Source organism: Protopterus annectens, chromosome 5.part0, assembly GCF_019279795.1.
Source record: "Protopterus annectens isolate FY-2018-M chromosome 5.part0, PAN1.0, whole genome shotgun sequence".
NCBI lineage: Eukaryota > Metazoa > Chordata > Ceratodontiformes > Protopteridae > Protopterus > Protopterus annectens.
Genome location: NC_056735.1, coordinates 615,847,837 through 615,872,052, shown reverse-complemented (window position 1 = coordinate 615,872,052; position 24,216 = coordinate 615,847,837).

The following is a 24,216-nucleotide window of genomic DNA, read 5'->3' as shown; positions in this document are numbered from 1 at the left end:
ATGTACAACAAAATGGCTCGCTGCATGATTTGCATATGTTGCAGTGCAGTTTTAATCCTTAGGATGAAGCCATACATAAGTGGTTATGCTCTGGAAAAGCCTACAACTCATTTTTCTGTTGTTACCTATCATCTTGAGCAATGGCTCAGCCAGACCGTGGTTTGTTTCAATCATGAGACATAGCTGCTATGAAATAAACTCTTTCTGTATATTAGTGACTGTATGGAACTTTGAGTAGCCATTTTAAAGTGACAACATCAACATATACCTAAAAGCAGATTGGATTTGATTACATGCTAACACAATTTTTTTCTGCTATTTCTCTTATGCTGTCTGCTGAGAATCTGCCCTACCTTCCTTTCTTCAGAGCTGTCATACAGGTATATAACTATCATGGTTTCTGTCTTAGTTCCTAGCTGCACCCTGCGGTGATTGATATAGGCAAAAGCATCACCCACATCACCACAGGGGAGTTTTAAGCCATCTCTTAATGTGTAATTGAATTGAAATGCCAAGTCCACACAGCCCTGTCAGGTGGCCATCCTTGTCTTGCTTGGTAGCAATCACCTGTCAGAGATACCCACACCACACCCAAATACATAAGCTAATGTGAATAGCACACTCCCTCACTCCTCTGACTGCTTCTGCAGGTCATGTTGTCTGTGGGACAGACAAGGCTTTATCCCTCCATGCTAAAGAGCCAGGTTTTCACATGTAGGTTTTGTTTTACCTTTATGGTACATAGTATAAGAACAGCCAGGTTTTAGAAGTAGGCATGAATGTAATGCGATATTAATGTAACTGGCTGTGTGATGCAGAATGCTTTAGAAAAGAGTTATAAGTGTACTATAAGGGAAAGCACTGGATTTGTGGGGAAAAATGACTACTTTGATGTTTTTATACTTTAAAGGTTCAGTGTGCAACTGAAACATATATTCGATCTTACAGTGAGTGTTTGTGGGAGGTCTCCCATTTCGGTAATACTTCACCCCTTTCAAAAAGAAAAATATACATCTTTTTTTATTTTTCCATGCCATGTGATATTGGTAGTAGGTCTTCTTTCTCACCTCTTCATTATATAAAGATATTTTATTAAGGTGGCAACACTGTTTTCTGGGATTTATGCCTGAAATCATGTTACTTTTGTCAATTTTTTAGAATAATTCAGGCATTTAGATCAGTACTCATTATTGGGCAGCCACGGTGGTGCAGTGGTTAGAGTTGCCACCTCACAGCAAGAGGTTCTCTGGTTTGATTCTCAGCTGGGGTGCTTTCTGTGCGGAGTCTGCATGTCCTCCCTGTGGTCGTGTGGGTTTCCTCCGGGTGCTCCAATATCCTCCCACATCCCAAAGACATGCAATAGGTGGATTGGACACTCTAAATTGGCCCTAGGTGTGAGTGTGTGTGTGTGTGCCTTCTGTGGAAGGTTGGGTGCTGGGCTGGCAACTTGACACCGTACAGCTCTACTGCCAATCATGAGCGGACAGATGATCCCCTGTGGCGACCCCTAGACAGGAAAAGCCAGAAGAAGAAGATCAGTACTCATTATTACAATTAGTGGTGTAAGTTCACAATAGGATACTGAAGCCTGCTTGAAGCAGATGTCCAAGTCCTGTAATGGACTAGGCTATATTTCTAGTTATGCAGTCTCACTGCTTAGTGGAACTAATCCCTTGACCAAAACCTAATAAGAAATTAATAAACATGACATTGTTTAAGAGTACCTCTATGAATCTAATGTTTTGCAATTATGTCATGTGCTTGTGTGTGTGTGCGTGTGTGTGTGTGTGTGTGTGTGTGTGTGTGTGTGTGTGTGTGTGTGTGTGTGTGTGTGTGTATGTGTGTGTGTGTGTTTGGAGGTGGGACCGTTCCTTTGCCTTCTGTTTTATTTTTTTTTTAGGGCTTTTTAATGTTTTGGATTAAGTAATATGGCAGGAAATTTCTTTCTTGTCTCATTGTCAATGCAGATTATCATACTTTATCCTCCGCACAGCAGTCATAAATGGCATTGTCTCCTCACAGTCAGCTTGGGCAGCCTAAGGAAGCATTGGAACTTTGGAATTCCCTTCCACCAAGAAATTTCCACTTTAGGATGATTATATACAGACTTCTTAAGAAACAGGTATATTCATCTGCAATTGAGCTACTTATACATTTGGGATTTTAGTCCAGTCAATCTACTAAATTTATACATAGCTGTCACATAGTTAAATCACTGTTCAAGAGTACAAGTTCTTTGCCATATGTTACATTTTGACAGCAGCTATGGTATATGTTACTACATGTATGTGCAAATTTCCTATGCAGAGCAAAGGAACTATAAAGTAATGGTCACATGCTTGCAAATCAATGGACAGAGAAATCTGTAATAGATGGCATTAATGTGATCTTGCAAAGTTGGAATCAGCCCAGCTGCCTTAAGAATGACGATTTCCCTCTATTTTCTGAGGTTCCAAGGGGCATGTAATTTTGGATTGTACTATGAAAGTTTGCAATAACCCAAATATAGAATTAAGGCTGATAAAGTTTAATTCATTGCTGTTGACATTTGCCTGCTTTCTGCTGAATTATTTATCTATATTTGTCCTACTGGAGATGTTCATTTTTGGAGGGCAACAAATTGCAGTCAAGGTATGGAACAATGAGAACTATAGACATAGAAACTGACAAGTGAAACATTTTATACTTTATATGTTTGTTGGCCAGGAGGCTGGACTGGTTTCAAAACCCTTTTTAGCCAAGACCCAAGTCAATCAGGCAGTAACAACAATCAAAGAGAGACAAATACATTTAAGAGCAATATAATTATTTTGGTTATCTTAGCATGATAATAACCAGTGAAATATATGCATCCAGTAATTACTGATTTCTGACTTGAAGATACTCTAAGCATGCTATTATGGAGGAAACAGCAATGTCTGGTTACTGTAAGTGACCAAGAGTCATTACATTGTTAATATACTAGTCCCAAATATAAAGGGAATATTAAAAGAGCTCTAAGATGCAATCTTCCTTGTTTATTTTGCACTTCTTAGCTCCTTCACCTTAAGAGCAATCATTGCATGTGACAAGTGCAGGCACTATCGTAGATAGAACACTTTACAAGTAGAGTGGTTCTGACTTCTAAAAGTAAACATTTGGCTTCATAATAGATGAAGAAGTAGTGGTGTTCTCTTTTGGGGACTAGTGTGATAAATATGAAGATATTACTGCAGATGGTTTGTAGGACTATGAGATTCTTTTTTGGTGCATTGACCATGATGAGGAAAAATATACCCATTGGGGAGAAAGATCCCTTTACCAATGGAAGCTCTTTCTTCAACAGAAAAAAAAATAATATATTTACTGGACCAAAGAAACAAAGTGGTCTTAGCATTTTCTATGCTTTTATGCATTCATATTGGAGTCTAGCAAGATGAGGAGGTATTTATAATGCTGAACAGTTTCAATAGCTTCCAGATTAGAATGGGAAATAGCCCAGTTTCTGGCTACCTTGGCCAGCTTTAGTCTAGCTTTGGTTTTCTTTGTATTTAGATTTAGTTTGTGGGTAAGAAGCCAGTCACATCAGTTTTGTAGGGTTGTTTCCAACTGATCTGTGATCATTGATTAAGAGGAGGTGGATCTGTATATGACCACATTGTCCACATAGAATAATATTAGCATACATGTCAGGTAAGTTAGAAGTTTACTGATAAATAACAAGTATAGTATAGATGAGAACATGTCTGGTTTGATACTGCCAGGATAAAAATTAGTTACACTAATGTATTTTAGTTTCACATAAACAATAGTCACAGCTTGTATTCAAGATTGTTCACCTAAATACATGCTGGTTCGGAAAAGTCAGAAAATACAGTTGTTTAAGTAGATGTTCAGATGACCACTGCTGCAGTAGCCTTAAATTGATGATTTATATCCTGTCAAAGGTGTGTGTGTGTGTGTGTGTGTGTGTGTGTGTGTGTGTGTGTGTGTGTGTGTGTATATGTATGTATATATATATATATCTATATATATATATATATATATATATATATATATATATATATATATATATATATACGGGAGCACTTTACATAATCGAATTACTGAAATCTCGATTTTCATATGGTCAAGACCATATGATCGACATTTCAGTAAATCTAATATGTAAAGTTGTTAAAAATAACACTTTACTTACCTTAAAACGTTACGTGCACACAGAGGCAAGGCTTCTTGTACGCTCTGTGTGTACATAATGTTTTTATCTTTTTTGTGGTGTTGACAGGAAGTGGGAAATCTCCCGTTTTGCACTTCCACATACAGCGCAATATGGGAGATTTCCCTTTTCCCCACTGCAGTGCGATCTCGGAATTGGTATATTTAAGTAGGGGGGGGGGTGTGGGGGGGCACAGCCCCCCTGCAAAAGCGATGTTTGACTTTTTTTTTTTTTTTGGGTTTCATTTTAGAAGTTCGAGTTTCCAAAACTCGATCTTTTGGTCTCGACCATATGAGGTTCGAGATTTTGGGAATTCGATCTTCTAAAGTGATTCCATATATACATATACAGTTGGCCACTTTCCAAAGTTTCACTACACCTTCTGCACACCCAAACTATCAGTAAGCTCAACTAAGCTGAACAAAAGAAAAGTCTGGGCACAAATCCTTTTAGAGCTTTCCTGTCAGCAGAGACAGGCAGGCTGACTGCTGAAAGGACAATGCTAGGAATAACAAAAAAAAGTCTATAACCTGCCATACAAAACAGAGCAAAAAAAAAGGGGATGGAGGGAGGAAGTGGCTAAATGCTGTTACGGAAAGTTCAGCTTATGCAACTGTTCTATTTTTTCATATTGCTCACTGCTGCAATACCTCTAACTATATGGCTTTTTTACTATAGCTAACTGTATCTGAGAGGTAGAAGGATAAAGGTCCAGGAGACCCTGGAGAATGGTCCTAACAAAGCTTGATCTAGACCTAGAGGAGGAATCAAACTTATAGCACTTTGTAAAAGTGTGTACAGAACATCAAGTTGCAGCTTCTAGAATGCAACCCTTTCCCAAAAAAAAAAAAAAAAAAAAAAAAAAAACAGATGAAGCAAAGGCCCTGGACCCAGCCTGGAACAGATTTGTCATGGTGAGTTTAACAAAAGGTAACAGTTTTAGACAACCATTAGGAAATAGTCTCTTTTGACACATTGTGTTCTTCTTCTTACCTTCAGAAGAAATTAACAGTTGATACAAAGATCTAAAAGATGTAGTCCTGTCAAGATAGTACCTGATTTGTCTGTGGATATCTAACATATGGAGTATCCTGTTTCACTTATTTTAGGTTCAGGAAAGAAAACAAAGATATGGATAATTTGACTTAAAGTAAACTTGGAAACCATGTTGGGCATAAAATTAGGATTTGTTCCCAAATAAACCTGGTTTATATAGAAAATGATTTATTACTGACTCACCATAAAAGCTTGAAACTCAGACACATTTCTTGCAGAAGTCAGAGCAATTAGCCGGTGACATTCACCTCAATCCAGGACCTAACTTCTCTCCTACAAACCCCCCTAACAACTACAACAAATCCACCAATAAATATCTCAAATTCCTCAACATCAATTCCCAAAGCATGAATAATAAATTAACCCACTTTCACACCTAGCTCAATCACAATTCTCCTGACATTGTAGCCATCTCCGAAATCTGGCTAAATCTTTATATAAGCGACTCTGAATTCCTTCCCCCTGGATTTCTATCTCTCCGTTCTGACCTCCAAAATCAAAGAGGTGGTGGTGTAGCTAATCTACTCCAACCACTTGTCCATCACTCCATATCCTAATCCCTTTCCTTCTTTCAATAATGCTGAACTTGTAATTGGCCTACTAAAACTGAACAACCATAAGAGCATCTGTATCATGTCCCTTTATATTCCCCCTGGTAACAACACTAGCATCTTGGAAGACACCCTCTCCTGGACCTCCTCCAACATTAAGCTAGAAACCTACATCATGGGAGATGTAAATATAGACTGGAACAAAATTATTCACCATAACCCCACCGTATCAATCAATCTATTTAACTTTACTCAACTTACAAACTCTATTTCTAGACCTAACAAAAACAACCCCCCAGGTTCTATACTAGACTGGATGCTAGTATCCCACCCTAACAAAGTCCTAAAATCTGGTGTCATTCCTGACCCATTAGGAGACCACCTCCCTGCCTTCATCCATCGGGCTACACCCATTTCCCCACACTCCCACCATTACATTCAAACCCGCAACCTCTCTAACTTTAACCCTACTAATTTCTCTGACTCCCTTAAGCTAACTGGAACCCCTTAAAAACTCTTCCATTAGATGCAGCCATTGACTACTTCAACTCTACTTTCATAACTGTACTTAACTCCCTAGCACCTATAAGAACAAAAAGAGTTAAAGCAAATACCACCCCATGGCTCACCACAGACACCAAAATAATTATGCTACAAAGAGATAAAACCTGGAAAGCTTACCTCTAACTTAAACAACCAGAAATCTTACTCAAATACAGACAGCTGAGAAACCAAGCCAAAAAACAAATTAAAGACAAAAAGTCTTACTATATCAAACTGCAAGCAAATCACACAAAAAAACCCAAACAGTTCTGGAACTCTATTAATTCTCTCCTTAAACCTGGTACAAAAAACAACCCTTGCCCAGACTCCAGCAAATCTGACCTTGAAACTGCAATAATATTCAATACCTTCTTTACCTCTTATATTGCTGAGCTAACCGAGATCTTTACCAACAATAACCCTCCACCTCCTACTCCTCAATCCTCCTCTCCCTCCTCCCACTCCCACTTTTGAACTCAAACTCATCTCCACCAAACTAATAAAGAGACTTCTCACTAAACTCAAACCTTGCTCCAATGCCCCTGACAGCATTCCTTCCTCCTTCCTAAAAATAGTCTCTGACAGTATTGCTCTTCCTATCAGCATCCTGATCAATAGATCACTACTTGAATCCTATGTACCCAAACTATGGCATTCTGCTTTTATACTTCCACTTCACAAGGGTGGCAACAATTTTAACACCTCCAATTTCTGCCCCATAGCCATCCTCTCCCTAATCTCCAAAATTCTTGAAAAATGTATCCACTTACAGCTCCTGCCATTCCTTACCAAACACCAACTACTCTCCCCTACCCAACATGGCTTCCGTCCTGGACACAGTACCAACTCCACCCTTCTCTCCTTCTTACATTCTGTCAATTCTGCTCATGACTGTGGTAATATTGTATCCTCTGTTCTGCTAGACTTATCTAAAGCCTTCGATACCATCTCTCATTGTCACCTACTAAATCATCTGTCTAACCTCAACATCTCCAATAAAACTCTTACTGGTTCTCCAGCTACCTTTCTGATAGACCCCAAGCTGTGAAATGGGGCCAGGCCACATCCACTTTCCTCGCAACCCCCACTGGAGTACCCCAAGGTTCAATCCTTGGCCCATTACTTTTCAATATCTTTATTAACAACTTCCACAAAGCCATACCTAACACCAAAATTGTGCAATACGCTGATGATTCCACTCTGATCTGTCATGCCTCTAACTTAAAAGATCTCCAATTTCTAACTCAAACTGCTTTCTCCACCACTGAAAATTGGATGCTCCAAAATCACCTCTCACTAAATGCCAACAAAACAAAGATCCTTCTATTCTCTCCCTCAAAATCCTTCTCTATTGACAAAAACTTACTCCAAATCACCAGCCTTAACAACTCCATTATCAAGGTTGTACCCTCAGCCAAACTTCTTGGTGTAACCATTGATGAACACCTAAAAATTTAGCAATCACATCCAGCTAAATATCAAAAAAACCCACATAAATCTAGGCCTACTTTACAGAAACAATCACTTCCTCTCTCCTTCCACCAGACTAACTCTCGCCACTACCTACCTACTCCCCTCTCTACTGTATGGCGCTCCTCTGCTCACTAATTTATCTTCCACACTCACCTCCAAATTGGAAGTATGTTACAATAAAATAGCCAGATTCACCACAAATGCAAAATCCTCCTCTCACCACTGCACCTCCCTACAGTCTCTAAACTGGCTTGAACTCCCCAATCTACTTAACCTTCACCAAATCACCACAGCCCACAAATTATTGTTCCAACCTACTAAGTGCCCTGCACTATCCAATATTCTGCAAACTTATAACCCCCTCAGACCCCTTAGAGCTACCCACCAAAACTTGATCATCAACCATAAACCCAAGCACCCTGCTGGGCAGCTTCTGCTATCTTATTCCCTAGCTAAAAAATGGAATGCTCTGCCCTCCACACTGAGGACCTGTGACAACCTTAATAACTTCAAAACTCAACTTCATTCTTACCTCTATCTAAACAGGAAATGCAACTGTACTCTTCCACCCATTCCTCTCAAGCTCTCCCCTCCCTTTACCCCAGGCTAACCTTCTTACCTCCCTAACCTTGCTTTAAATTAATGATTATATATGTAAACAAACTGCAAAAGCTAGCCACGATTCTATATGCCTGTTTTCACTCCTGAAGCTAAACTGTTTATTTCTTCTCACTCCTTTGAATGTTACTTGTTGCTTGCAATCCCTAACTTCCTTTGTTATTAATCATGTAATAAAACTTTGTATTGTGAAGCTTTCTCCCCGAGCCTCCACTGAAAGTATTCTGTAATTAAACTTTAATGTCTAGCTTTTCTCCCCGAGCCTCCACTAAAGTAACCTCCCTAAGCCCTGTGAACTAAATTGTAAATATTTTATTTCTCTTTTTCTTTAGAATGCTACTCGTTGTTTGTAATTCTAACTTTCTTTGCAACTAATCATTAAATTTTCTTTGTAATTAATCATGTAATTTTCTTTGTAATTAATCATGTAATTAAACTTTGTATTGTGGAGCTTTTCTCCCCGGGCATCCACTGAAAACGGGCTCACTAGGCCCAGTGGACCTCCCTGGTCATCAAACTGGAATAAATAAATAAATAAATCAGTAAAGCTATTTTTCCATGTTAAGAACCTCAAGGCAACCAAATTATCTGATTCAAATTAAGCATGTATTAGCTTCTTTAACACAAAATTAAGATCCTAAGGAGAGGTCAACAGTTTATTTGGAGGACTCTTATGCAAAACCCCTTACAAGAAAATGTTGACATCACACTGCCTTGAAAGAGGAGGATCCACAGACAGACATGCTGAAATGTCTGATGAATGAACCTTGATAGAGGGGTAAGAAAGGCCATAGGATAGAACTCACACAAATATTATAAAGCCGGAAAACAACCAACCCTGAATGGGTGTGAGTTATGTTGTTGGCACCAACTAGAAAACCATTTCCATTTGCTAATATAGGATTTTCTAGAAGCAGACTTTCTTGCCTCCATTAGGACCTGTTGACATCCTCAATAAAAAGGTGCCTAAACATAATTAAGACCTTAACATCCAGGCAGTCAATTGAAGAGGATAGATGTCAGGGTGTGTCAAAAACTTCTGCTCTTGTATAAGTAGATCCATTCTATGATGAAGCTTGTGGTAATTGCCTCTGGCCATTTCCAAAAGAAAGGAGAACCACAGTTGCCTGGTCCAGAAATGAGTCAGTATGATCATTTTTGGGGATTCCTTCTGAATCTTCAAAAACACTCTGAATATTAGTGGAAAGAGTGGAAAGGCATACAGGAAAATTCTTGTCCAAAGAAAATAAAAGACATCTGTCTTCCAAGTCTTTTTGCTTGGAGTTCAGGAACATAATTTCGCCATGTGATTGTTAAGAGAAAATACAAACAGGTCTACTTGAGTAAATCCCCACATGTGGATGAAATCTTAGAGGAACCCCTGATCTAGTTTCCATTCATTATGGTCTGCTCTGGTCCTGCTCAGCTTGTCTGCCACACAATTTTGCTCTGACAGAATGTAGGATGCCTCTAGAGTGAGATTGTGCTGTGACGGGTCTATATGACTACATCGACAAGTCATTACATCGACATACAGTACTTCGACACAAAATCACCGACAAATTAAATAACCGAAATCTCACTTTACCGACATTGACAAGTTCGACAACGAAGCACTCACTAATTAAATGCTCCTAACCACTGCACAAAACTCCTACACGTACTAAACCATGGTAGTCATGAATAGGTAAATGCAAACTCTGCTGCAGACATTGAATAAACATGTCCGGGTTGTAAGGGAATTGAGAGGCAGTATACCAGATAAATAGTCGCGTTACTGACAGCGGTATCTGCTCTGCAATGAAACAAAATAGCGAAAACACAGCTGACTACTCCTGTGGAGATATGAGCTGTATATCATACCGTAAGTTCACGAAAGATACAGCAATGTTAGTAACTGATACCTATCTGGGTTCGGTGCAGAGCAAATACCGCTGTCACTAACGCGATTATTTATCTGGTACACTGCCTCTCAATTCAAGAATACGTTGCTCCATAGGACAAGTATGCATCCCCTTCATGTATTTGAAAATGTGATAAAAGGGCAGACCATGAGGGCGTCATGACTTAATCCCACAGAGGATGGTTTTAGGAAAGAAGTCGTAGGATTGAGGACAAGGTTATTGAAGAGGTCCTATCATGAGGATGAAATAGATAGGGCCTTGACTGATACATATAGTTTGAGAGATACGAGATCTTGTCCCTACTTCTCGAGTAGGTATAGTAGTGTAGAACCTGAAGTTAATGGATATGTATTTAGAGGCAATAGTACCACTTTGAGTATACCAATTTATTACACCAGTGATGTATCTAATATTAAATGTATTGTAGAAAAACACTGGGGTATATTGAGTGTAGATGATGATATTAGTAATGTGGTAGGAGTTAAGCCGAGATACTTCTACAAAAATAAAATGAATTTGAAGAGCATATTATGTCATAAGAATGGGGTTAGGCATATGACCTCTAGATTTAATACGACCCCTTGTGGAAGTTGTCATCAGTGTGCCTTTATTAACACTAGTAATAACTTTGAACAGGCAGTCACTGGACAAGTTTTCTCTTTTTCCACAGGGACTAACTGTAGGTCAGAGAATGTGATATATCTTGCTTCTTGCACTGCCTGCTCTGCGTTTTACATTGGTAAGACCAATAGGCAGTTGAGAGAGAGAATTAGAGAGCATGTTTATAAAATGAGAGTAGGAGATGTTACTAATGCTTTGGCTAAACTTCAGAAAATGGCAGGGATCTCACATACTTTTACCTTTTTTGTTTTACAGAGTATTCACACTACCTTAAGAGGGGGGGACTTGGAAGCTTATACACTTGAAATGGAGCTTAGATGGATTATAAGATGCAGAGCAGATGTAACCCCTGGGTTAAATGATAAGGTTAGTCTTCAAGCAATTTTAAAAAGAAGGAAGTTAGGCAAAGTATTAAATAATTTTAAATAATCATGAATGAATTGAAACTTTTGTATTGAGTTTTTTAATATGAGTGATTTTAAGTTTTAAAGTGTTTTTAGATGTATTAATTGCTTAATTGTGTAACGCCCTGATGCTAATTGTTGATGGTATTTAATGACTGTCTAGTTTATGTTTTGTTACAGTCTGATGAAGCCGTCCTGGTGAAAGCGCTTACCGTGTGCAATAAAGAACGTTCCTCGTTTATTGAAGCCTGTGGACTGATATTTATTCATTATAGATACTTCTTATTCTTTATAGTTCGTTGGAAAGCTTAGTGGCACTGTTTGAGTCTTCATATGAGGAGAATTTTGAGTTTTTCAAGCCTCTACGTTCCTGTTTATGAGACTTTTTACTTTGATAATGTGATGCAGACTAACAAAACCTTAAAAAACATCTGAAGTCTGGGTGAATACGGATGTGATGCTAAGCCTCTTCTAAATCCATTGTTACCACAATGCTTGAAAAAGGAAGAAGCGGTAATAGTTTTTGAAGCAACATCTTTTTAAATTTGGGCACTATCATAAACAGGTTTAGAAAAGAAAGATCCAGAAATGGTCTCAAATAATTTTATTTCATTCATTCTTTCTTTGGCACTAGGAACATCCTTGAATAAAGCCCCTTCCCTATCTGGAAAGGAGGAACTAGTACTATCACTCCTTGAGACAACATGTGAGGAATAATTGGTGGTAGGGTTGCCACCTTGCGTTGTGGCTACAACCAGAGTAAGGACACACCCCTTGCATCACCAGTACCACCACCCATCCCCACCCTCTCGCCCGCCCACACTCCGCCCATTTTATGAAGTTACTATGACATGACCTGGAGGGGAACACCCTTTTTTCCATTCCTGGTGCCTGCTTTCAACTGATTTACTATGCTTTTCTGTAAAAAGCATAGTAAATCAGCCGATTTGCAAACTCTGATAGCCTGTTTACTTTTTTGAAACAGAATACCAGAGTTTGTACTGTGTTTTCCGGACTACTGGAGAATCAATTTGATTTTCAGATAGTCTGGAAAAAAACTGAGGGGTGGCAACCCTAATTGGTGGTAACAACAAAGTCTGATCTACAGGATGAGGAATGACCCCCTAGAAAGGAGGAATATCCTCCTACTGCAATCTGTAACCCTAATGAACGTCTTTACAAGAAGAAACTGCAGAAAAAACAGTCATCATGCATTCTCAATTTGTCAAAACAAATTTTAGCATATGAACCTGACAAATCAAAGTTGCAGATGTATACACTTTTTTTTTGCAATACCTATCAATAATTTTCCCATCCTTATTAGAAGGAGTAGGATTGAGTTTAACTAACTGCTTAGCAGCAGTGCAGTCAACTAAGGTTGTACCTTTTGGGTCAGATTTGGGGATAATGTATAAAAATGTAAAAGACTGGGAACTTTATATATCCTAGCTGCCTTTTTAGGTAGGGAATGTTGGCTGACCATCAGTAAAACTGCAGGTGGTAAGACCCACATTGTCTAATGCAGATTGAAGAGGAGGAATGGGTGTATGTTCTAGAAAATCCTTCGGTAATAATTCAGACTATTTTCTTAGGGCCTGAAAAACCTCAGAGTTCTCCCTTTGAAAACACTAGGACATTCTAGCAATAGTCACAGAGAAACAAAAACAGCAACTAAGCTCCCCTCTGAGTCTGAATCAGAAATCTAAGGACAAAGTCTTGAATCCATCCTTGCATCTTCATGTTCAGATTCAAAGTCTTGAATTTCTCAGGAAACGAAGACTCTGCTATTTTCATCAGAAACTACTTGACAGGAAGGATCAGTAGGCCTAAATCAATCCCTGGGCCAGTCTCAGTAAACTACTCCTATCCAAAGAAATTTGAGGACGAGTAAATAAATGCTTTCCTGTTTCTTTTTGATATGCAAAATAAGGCCAACTGCATCACTAATGACAAGCACTGGGATGGGCACAGCATTCTGTCACAGAGAAACCTTCCCTATTCCTTTTCCGAGGACCAACAAGAGTGGTACTCCCTTGCCCACTGAGCTTGCCCACTGAAAACTCCAACAGTGGCAGTGTATGTGGCTAACTCCTATTCCATAGAGGCTGTAGGTGCTACACCAGAGAAATCTGGGATAAAAGATGTGTGGTCTGTGGTACAATAAATAGCCACAGCAGAGTCACTCACCAGTGACAGAGGCAAACTGCAAACCTGCTGTGGTGTCAAAGACTGTTTGCTTAACTTTTTATTTTTAGTACTTTTTGATAAGCCCAGACATTCTCAGAGGTAATTGTCTCAAAATGCCCTATATACCTGAATACAATCTCCTCTTAGGTATCTATAAGAGACACTGTACAAGTTTAGATATTTTAATCTTTCATAACAACTTACATTTTCACATCCATGGATGCCCTTTGTATATTTCTGCTGTACTCTTTCCAGTTTACTCATGCTTGTTTTCTTACAAAGGTTTCCATATTGTCTTTCCATACTCAAGTTTGGTCTAATATAACTAGCAAACAATGACATCACCATTTCTGGATCTACTCATATATCCAGGTCCTTAAATAAATCTACATTTTCAATCAGTGCATGCTGTACTAAATATTCACCTTTCAATTTATGTATCCTAAATATCATAATCTTAGTTTTTGATGTATTTATCATCATATTAATCTCCTGTCCCAAATGGCCAATTTAGTCAATTTCTTTTGCAGATATACGTTATCTGTAATACATGTAATCAGTTTAAACAAATTAATGTCATCTGCATATAGACTGTAGAACATGTCAGATAAAAATGTTAGGTCTGAAAGATACAATCTAAACAAGTAAGGGCCTAGGACAGACCCTTCTGGGACACCTTGACTGTAACCAAAAATTTTACCTGCCCAATTGCTGTATGATACTTGCCATATCCTATTTGCAAGGCATGCAGCTATCCATCTTATGAAGAGTAAATAAATACTTAGTTGTTTTAATTTATTGATCAATGTTTTGTGTATGACCCTGTCAAATGCTGAAGTTAAGTCTGTATAAATTACATTACATCACACATTTTCATTCATATCTGTTATTATATTGTTATAGAATATCATGCTGCAGGTGGTAATAGATCTATTTTCAACATATGCATGCTGATATATGGTTTTAGTTCTGACAATAACGTATCCAGTATTACCTTCTCCATTATTTTTCCACAACATGAAAGTAGAAGTAAGGGCCTGTATGTCTCTGGGTTTGTCCTACTCTCCTTTCCCTTAAATACAGGTTTAATAAACATGTCTCCAATCTTGAGCAACATATCCATATTTATATGGCCTAGTAAATAATAGATATAATGGTATTTTAAGTTCTTGCTGAAGTCTTCTCAGGTAATTATTACTAATTCTGCCTCCACCCTGTGCTTTGTTTAGATCCAGTTTGCGCAGCTCTTTTCCAATATAATCTAATTTGATTCCAGTATCTGAGGTTACCTGGATGTCATTAGTACAACGTATCACCCTCTTTGTGGATCCATACTGTTTTACATAAGATTGTGTAAATATATCTAGAATCTGTTGTGTCTGAGAAGAAACATAACATTTTGTAAGTATATCTGTAATCTGTTGTGTCTCAGAATAAATTTTAGAATCTGTACACAGTTTATCAATTTGTGTTTTACGCTTTTCACATCTTATGTATCTATAAAAAGGTTTCATATTATGCTCAATATCTTTATATACATTTTCTACAATTTTTTCTTGATCGTGTTTCACACTACACTTGATTTGTTTCTCCAGCATATTTATTTCAGTTTTCAAATTTGTAGTTTGACCTCTGTTCCATTTATTATATTTGTTGTCTCTCACCTTAATCAGGTATCTTGCTATTATGGCAATATATTCCCCTGATGGTGATGCCTAGATCCTGACGTTAAACACTTTTTTATTTTATTTTTTGCACTCAGATAATTTCTCTTTGAAAACTTTTCACATTCCATCTGCTGTTTTTCCACTGAACACATCACTCCAGTTAGTTTGTTAGACTGTTTTTCTTCTATATAATCTGTAAATAATCTTCTGTGCATTGGTTCAGATTTCAGTTTGTCAGAATTATCTAGCAACAAATTAATCTTTATAACCCGATTATCACATCAACAGTGGTAAAACCTGACGAAGTAACGGTAATTTCTTTAGGAACATAATGTGTTTCATTTCCTGGTAGTTTTTTTTTTTTTTTTTTTTACAATCTGAAGCAATTATGGTTTCTGAATATACATTGTGAATAAGTTCCTTGCTAATGTTGTTGAATCACTATTATTCCAGTCTGTTCTGGTAAATTTAAGTATCCAGCTAACATTATCATTCTCTCCTGAATTTCATCCATGAAATGTATGAATTTCTCTAGGTCATCAGCACTTGACTTTGACTTTGGCGGTCTATACACTCTTAACAGTTGTTATATGTTGCAAGGTTGTCTTCATTGCCACAGTTACACAATCTATAGTATTGGTGCTATCATTGAACATGTAATAATCACAGGTCTCATAACTATTTTTGTTAGAATGTCTGTTACAGTTATACCTCGGCAGAACTGGTTTATAGTCATTGTTCTTTAACCATGTTTCACAAACAATAACAACATCATAATGTAGTTTTGTTTCACAGAAGCAGCAGTCACTCACAGCTCTCTGTCAAAACAGATTAGCCCTCTGAAACTATAATTATAACAGTAAACAGCAGGTCAAATTATATTATTTAATCCAAAAGCATTTCCCAAACTCATTGCCTAATCAACAAGAAATCTTCCACTGGTTTCAATGGTCTCACCCCTTGGGGGATCCAGTTTGTGACAGAATAACAAAAAAGTCACATGAATGTAATGATTGCTTCTCAGAAATGGTAGTACAGCTTGTATTTGAGCTTGCTTCACCCAAATGCCCATTAACCTTGCAAAGCCAGCATTACAATAGTACATAATAAGGCCAATCATTTCACTAACAGACAGCTCCATTACCCATTGTTTACTCAAAGTATATGACTTGACCCTGCCAGTATAAAAAAAATAACCCAGTTGAATTACTATATTTTGGTTTTGCAGAAGCAGTAGTCGCAGCTCAAATTCTTAGTTCATTCAAATGCATATTAGTCCTCTAAAACCAGAATTATGACAGGAAATAGCAGGGCCAATAATTTCACCAAGAGACAGCCACCATACCCATTGCCAACCCAAAGTATTTGGTCAGACTCTGTCAACATAAACAAATGATTACAGTAATGCATTTTTTTCACAAAAACAGTAGTCACAGCATCTATTTCACCTTGCTTCACCCAAATACTCATTACTCCTCCTAATCCAGAACTACAGTAATAGGCAGAAGGGCCAATCATTTCCTCCACAGACAACTTCCATACCCATTGTCTTCCAAGATATATGGCTTAACCCTGCCAGGATTAAATTAAAAGGTTGCATTATTATTTTTTTTTGTTTCACATAAACTGTAATCATAGTTTATATTCCAGATTGCATCTTCCAAATATACATTAGTTCTGTAAAGCCAGAATTATAACAACAAAGAGCAGTGCTAATTATTTCATCAACAGACAGATCTTCCATTCCATTTTTCCCACTTATGGCATCTGGTTTGACTCTGCCAGGATAAAAAGTAATGGTTAAATTGCCGCAAATTTATTTTGCCGAAATGGTAGTTACAGTTTGTATTCAAACTTACTTTACTCAAATAAATAAGAGTAAAGCAAGAATTGCAACACATTAAAAACAGCAAGACCAATCATTTCATAGTTTCATCTACAACCTGTCCCATCAAGCATTTCATTCTTCAAGTATCTGGTTTTATTTATTTTATTTTATTTATTTATTTATTGACATTTATTAACCGGGTTTGTCCAACTGGGCTTGTGGCCCATTTTCAGTGGAGACCCGAGGAGAAAAGCTCCAGTAGTACATTTTTAAACAAGTACAATTTTAAACAATACTGATATAATAGCAGTTATAGCAAAAAGATTCACATATGTTGGGTTACATGCATAAAGTTAAAGTTGCATTAAAAGGAGTCTAAGTAACATAATTTTACATTGATATAGTGCAATAGGTCAACAATAAAATGTTTTTGTTTGTATAAAATTATGCAAATGCATAGTAGACACATTGGAGAGAGAGGTGTAATGAGGTACTAAGTATGGTCCTTTTGAGGATACATAAAAGGAAGGAAGAGTAGGTGGGGTTTGACCCTGGCATGATTAAAAAATAATAATAAACGACAGTCTGGAATGTGAAGAATGAACCATGATACTCATGTGTCTCACTCCCACTTTCTTTGATACATCACACTGACCTTTTAACATTCCATGTGCTAATCTCACAGCATTAGGTTGCAGAGTGATACAGAACCACTTTTGGTGATATGGTAATTATTATGATTTTTAGTCTGGATTCAGCTGTAGCTATTATCAAGACTAGAAATCTGAATATCATCTTACTGCCAAAAATTATAAAGTTGCAAGGTAAAAGCAAGTGGTAATGTTGGAATTTTAGCTACTCTAGTAACCTTGGTAAATCAGCAACTCCATTTGTGAGAGATGTATTTATGTACACAAACTGAGGGTAGCTCTTTTAGATCTTGTTAGTAAAAATAAACCCCTGTATACTACAGTTAGGGACATCACCTGGGTCATCCAAGCAATGATGTGGTTGTTGTTGTTCATGCTATGTTGAATGAGCTCAGTAGCTCCCCCCTCCCCCCAAGCAGATTCAGAGAGACATGGTGGAATTCTCATCATATGCTCTAAAGAATGGGAAACCGTGTATGTTGAGTTGTAATGCACCATCTTCTAGAATGATATCTACAAAGAAGTAATGTGCCACTGGCTTCAATGGTCTCATACTTGGGAGATCTAGTTTGTGATAGCCTGGGGACTGGATATTTTACACAGGCCTTCATGCTTCACCTGGAATTGGTTATACTGGTCCTTTGAAGGTTGTCTGTATTGACAAAACATCTTCTTCCTCCATAGTGACTTTCTAGAAAAAACAAAATTACTAAACATTCCATCCTGGCAGTTTCCAATCTGCTAGATGTCAGTGTGGCCCTGCTCAACACAATAAGCCTCAAAAGTAAAATGTCTGATGAGGAGTAGTTTTGTGGTACTGGTTGCTGACATTCAGTCCTGACCCCCCCCCCCCCCACACACACACACACACTCATGCAAAGAATATAAGACTGCCGGAAGATTGTATTTTATTCCAAGTAAAATATAATGTTCTGGCAGCTTGGGTTCATTTTAAAAAACAGTTGACTTTCTCATTTTGGGGGTTGGAAATTCTGTGTATGCTACTGTACATTTGCAGTTTCAGTTTCTGCTGCCTGCAACTGCACTTACTTTGGACTCCTTCTTTGTCAACACTGCATTGTCCCATCATCTGCATTTCCCTATGTGATGATGTACCCTTGCTGTGACTCCCTTTACTGGAAAATGCTTATACGTGGATTTCTTACAGTTCTACATGTATATGTTCCCTGGAGTGATAGCCATCCTTGTATTGCAGAGTGGGATGGGATAGATGAAGAGCTGTCATGCTGCATTTCATAGTGAGTTTTCTACTCTTAGTCCTACTTTTTCTGATTTGTAAGGTTAAAAGGTCATGTAATGCTTTTCAATGGAACACTCCCACACCTACATTGTAATGTATCCCTCATACTAGCTGTTTCATCACAGAGAAACAGTGAAATTACATGTCTCTGGTATGACCACTGGTACTCCTGCGCATTGGTCATTTGTCCACTGCATATCCCTGAAATCCTCCTCCTCCATCCTCTCCCTCCTCTGAGGTGAATCAAGCAGGCTACACATTTTTATTTCTATCTTCCCCCATTCAGCACAGGAGCAAGTGAAAGTACTTGGGTTACCTTTGTCACAGCTAAGAGTTGCTGGTATGCAGTGTATTTGTAAATTAACTGACAAAAAGTTTTTGTTATTTTTAGTCAAAGAGATTAAATCACCAGTCTACCAAGATGAAGGAATACTAAACTTTGTCAAATTGTTTAGAGGAAAAAATAATGAAGCTATTTAAAGGAAAGTATGCAAAACTCAACTTTCATGCCTGAAAAATGTAAACACTAATCTGTTCTCCCTGCATTTAATGTTTGTTTTACTAGAACTAGTGAATACTTGTTTAAGTGCAGATAAACCTCAGTTCTTTAACAAAATGACTCTTCAACATATTACTGGTCAATATATAACATATATAACGCATATATATATTGTATCTTGGATGTATACAAGCCCAAAAGAACCATTGGCAAATGTCTCTACAAATAATCAGTATCTCAAGCCTAGAACAAACTCCCTTACAACATTATAACCATTACCTAAACAAATAGCTTTAAAAAAGAAATAAAAGATACCCTCTTAAACTCATGAATCTGTTCCTACCAGGACCCTACATAACCCTCACCCCTTTCCTGCTTGTTATCATGTTAACACCTCTGCTAATAATCCCCCGAATCCCTAAGTTATCTCTCTCCACATCATAGGCTTTCTTATCTGTAACAGTACTCTATATCTATTTGCTCATCTATTCTTATTAATTTTAAAATGTTTTCTTTGTACATTCCATTGTCTCAAATATGATGTAGTTTTAGATTGCAAAATTGTTCCACTATTTTGTATCTCTTTGCTTACACAACTAAGTGATGCCTCAGCTTACTTTCCTGTATACTTCCTTATTTCAGGTTTAGCTTCCTAAATTGTGCCACTATTTTACATCTTTTTGCTTACGCAACTAAACTGTGTCTCAATTTATGTTTCAATTTATGTTCAATCTAGGTATACTAACAATGTTTGTCCTCTGTAGCTTTTCTCCTCGGGTCTCCACTGCTCTGGCTCAGTCAGACTAACCTGGTTGACAAATGTCAAATAAAATAAAATAAAAAATAAAATAAATATTGTTATGGTGAGTACTGTATACAAAGATACTTTTGTTGCCTTTAATGTGGTAGATTTCTACTTGCATTTGGTCTATAAATTATGGAAAAAAGACAATTATGAAAAATGAACAGAGGCTTGAGAGACTATGCTTAACTAAATTAGATTATGCAATGACTAGTGGTTAACATGGAGTGTTTGTGTGGCACTGATGTCTAAAAGTAGGCCACTGCAATGTCTCCTGGTAAATAGACTGCAGAGGAATTATGAATGTCTACTCCCAGTTCTAAGACTGTTCTTTGGTACATATCACCTCAAAGAAACTTTACACTGAAATTGCATACCAGTATCAAAATTCCAAGTATTGCCATAGGCTATTACAGGACTGCAGAAACTGTTTGCTTGAAGTGGTACTATAGGCAGAACATGATGGGGAAAGACCATTGCCATGCAGTACAAATCCTGAGATAAAGGTGACAATGCTCAGACAGATCAGAAGTCTGGTGGTGGTAGATGGACTAAAGTCCATTTGTGAAGGGTTGTGTTTGAGTTTTCCCTTCACATATGGGGATTGGCATAAATCAGCTCTATATAAACACCCGAGATGCGTTAGCATCACAGCACCACAACATGCCACTATTTATTGACCTAATGCAAGTTATACAACTACCTCTGTAAGGATTACTGACTTTGAGGAACCTCAGCAGCTGTACTGTGTATTGGACAGTGTTCAGACTTCAACAAACATATGTAAGAAGATTAATTTACATATATGATTTCTGCCTGCACATGGCATAGAATGCTTTCCATAGCATTGTGCCATTAATATCATGTCATGCACTGCCAGGCATATCACATGACCAGAATGCTGGGAGAAATATTACCAACCTTATATATGGACATGATACCAGTATAATGGCAGAAAGTGAGGAAAAGATGAACAGTCTGATGATGAAGGTGAAAGTAGAAAGTAGCAAATCTTGTTTGTTGCTCAACTTCAGTATACTAAAATTATTTCAGCTAGCCTTATCTTTGCAGACAGATTTGGAAACGTTTAGGTAGTGGAAGATTCTATTTTCTTGGACTTAAATATCTCTGCATATGGTGATTTCAGTCCGAAAATTAAGATGGTTATATTTTGAACAGAAAAGTTATGGCAAATTTGGATAAGATTTTAAAACGCAAAGATATCACATTATCAGGGAAGGTCTGTATACTCAAAGCTACGGTTGATCCATTAGTAACATAGTAACATATGACTGCGAGAGCTGGATTATAAATAAAGCAATGTACCAGACAATTGATGCTTGTGAACTCTGGTATAGTTTTCCTGTCTTTGTCTGGCATGCAAAGTATCCTCCGATGCATTACTGATAGATTTACTGCACAGCAGCAAGTCAAATGGTATCAGAAATGCTTAGTATAAAGATCTAAATGCCTTTTGGAAAATCAACAGAATGGTCTGGATGGCTAAAGTCCTAGAGGTCACAAATAGTCAGATTCAACTAAACAACTACAATGACATCATACAGGGGTCAGTACTGGAATTTCCTTTTGGGGCTAGCATTGCAAGATGATATATGTCTTCTTTGCAACACTACAACAGAGGGGTAATGGAGTTTTTTGAGTCTGGCTTCAGACCAAGATGGCTGATACTTCAAAAATCAGCTTGTTAAACAAAAGGAAATAAACAGATTTGTGCTTAATTTACTAACTTGGCAGTTAAAATAAACTACCTGAGCATGTGAGGGGTAGTTAACAATTACATTGATTTAAGAAATAATGCAAAGTATATAAAAAGCCTATATTTCAGGACTGTAAGCAGTAAACGGAAGTTCAGAATTAAACTGGTTTAAGAAATCATTCAGAGTATATATGTAAGATAATTCAGTTCATAGTCAAGGAATGTGACTTCAGTGGTGGCCTGACAAACATGAGAGCATGATTCTATAAGGTGAATACTGTATCATTCAAGACTCATTTTTGAAGCAGGCAGTTTGATTCATATATAATTGTGTCTGAAAAGTAGCCCCCTCAAGAATTTTTCATAGAATGTATATGAGCTTTCCAAACTTTGAAAAGGCAAAAATAATTACGAAATGTCCACATAAAAACAAGATTTAGACCTTGGTTTGGATGATAAAACAGAATTCTGGTAACCCACTCTATTACCACTTTTTGCATGGCTTGTCACTCAGTCACTAGTATAATGTAGTGATTCTGTCAATGCTTAAAGGAACATGATAAAGACATAATGTGATTTTTACGAAGGAACACAGATTAAAACATCTTCTTTTATTTATTCATTCATTCATTTGTTTATTTCTTTATTTGCATTTGATGACTGGAATAGCCCATCAAGGCAGACCTCTTTTTCAGCAGATGTCCAGGGAGAAAGGCTTTACAGAACAGTGGTACGATGTCTGTGATATACTACATAAAGAAATAATGTCAAGTTAATTTGGGAAAGCAAGAAAAAAAAACAAACAAAGAACAGAAAGACATACAACTGAATTCTAATGAAACGCAATTTTGAGTTGGGACCAAAGATCATATTTTACAGAAGACAGTTATATTTGCCTGCCATTATAGAATTTAATGATGCAGTGTCATCCTAGTCAATGCAGTATCAGAAAGAATAAATTCAAAGATTTAAGAAAAGTAACAAGACAAATTAGAATAGTAGTTGTTGCACTACTTGTGTTCTCACAAGCCCATCTGAGTAGGAGTTAGATGCTATTTTCCTATTTATATTGCATATCTTGGCATGGTTATTTTTAAAGTGGGGTTATTTACAAACTGATTAGATAAATGTTTTAGTATTCATCGGTGACTGGAAGGTGTCAGCAGGAGTGGTGATACTGGAAGGGGTCAGCAGGAGTGGTGAGACTGGAAGGGATCAGCAGGAGTGATGATACATGCTGTAAATTGAAGGGATTGCAATAAGAGTGGTGATACGTGCTGTAAGTTGAAGGGATTGCAATAAGAGTGGTGATACATGCTGTATGTTGAAGGGATTGCAATGAGATGAGCAGGGTGTTATTCCTGCTTGAAATATGGTATTTGGATACACTTAATGAATTACATTAAGTTACCTCTTGTGAGCATGCAGAGCTCCATTTCATTTGTAGATACAATTCCTTTGAAGATTTAAAATGTCTTAGATGGGGTATTTTTCAGATTGATAGCAGCAAAGAGTCCCACTTTTTATTTAGCACTAAATGATTTAAGTATAAAGTCCAATGATGATTAACAGGCTAATGCATTTTTGGAAAGATTTTGAGAAAGCAATCCTAATTCTCCTTATGGGTGACTGCCATGGCAGGATGTTCTGTTTAGCTAGACATTTATGGAAAGTTTGGAGGATTTTGTGAGACGTTTTAGCTGAGAGAACATTAATGTACTTGGGCATTCTTACTAGCCAATGTTCTGAAGCTCAGACCAGTGGTGAACCCAATTAATGAGGCTCGGGTCCAATTTAACAGTTGTAGTATGGCAGTGATATAGCTGGTTCTGTGCAGGTTTGAGACAATGGATGAAACGTATAGAGGACTAGGTAATAGGTGATTTAAGATTCATAATGTGGGACTGACTTGCAAGATAAGGCTCGACTCTACAGTAGACCCAGCTTTTGGTGAATTTTTGAACCATATTGTGGATGTGATGGTTGAATTTGAGGTCAGGCTAGTTGTCAGTTCTAGTAATTTGACATCCTCTATGACTAAGATAAGAGTCCCATTGTTTGAAAGAATACAGAGGTAATTTTTTAATGTTAAAGATATGAGTTTCTGAACAGTACGATATTCACTTTACCTGCATTTTGTAATGCACATTTATCTGATCAGTTTCAATACTGATAAAAGACAGCTGTAGTCTGGAACTGAGTTTGGTGAGGGAATTACTAGAGACAAATTAGTCTGCGCT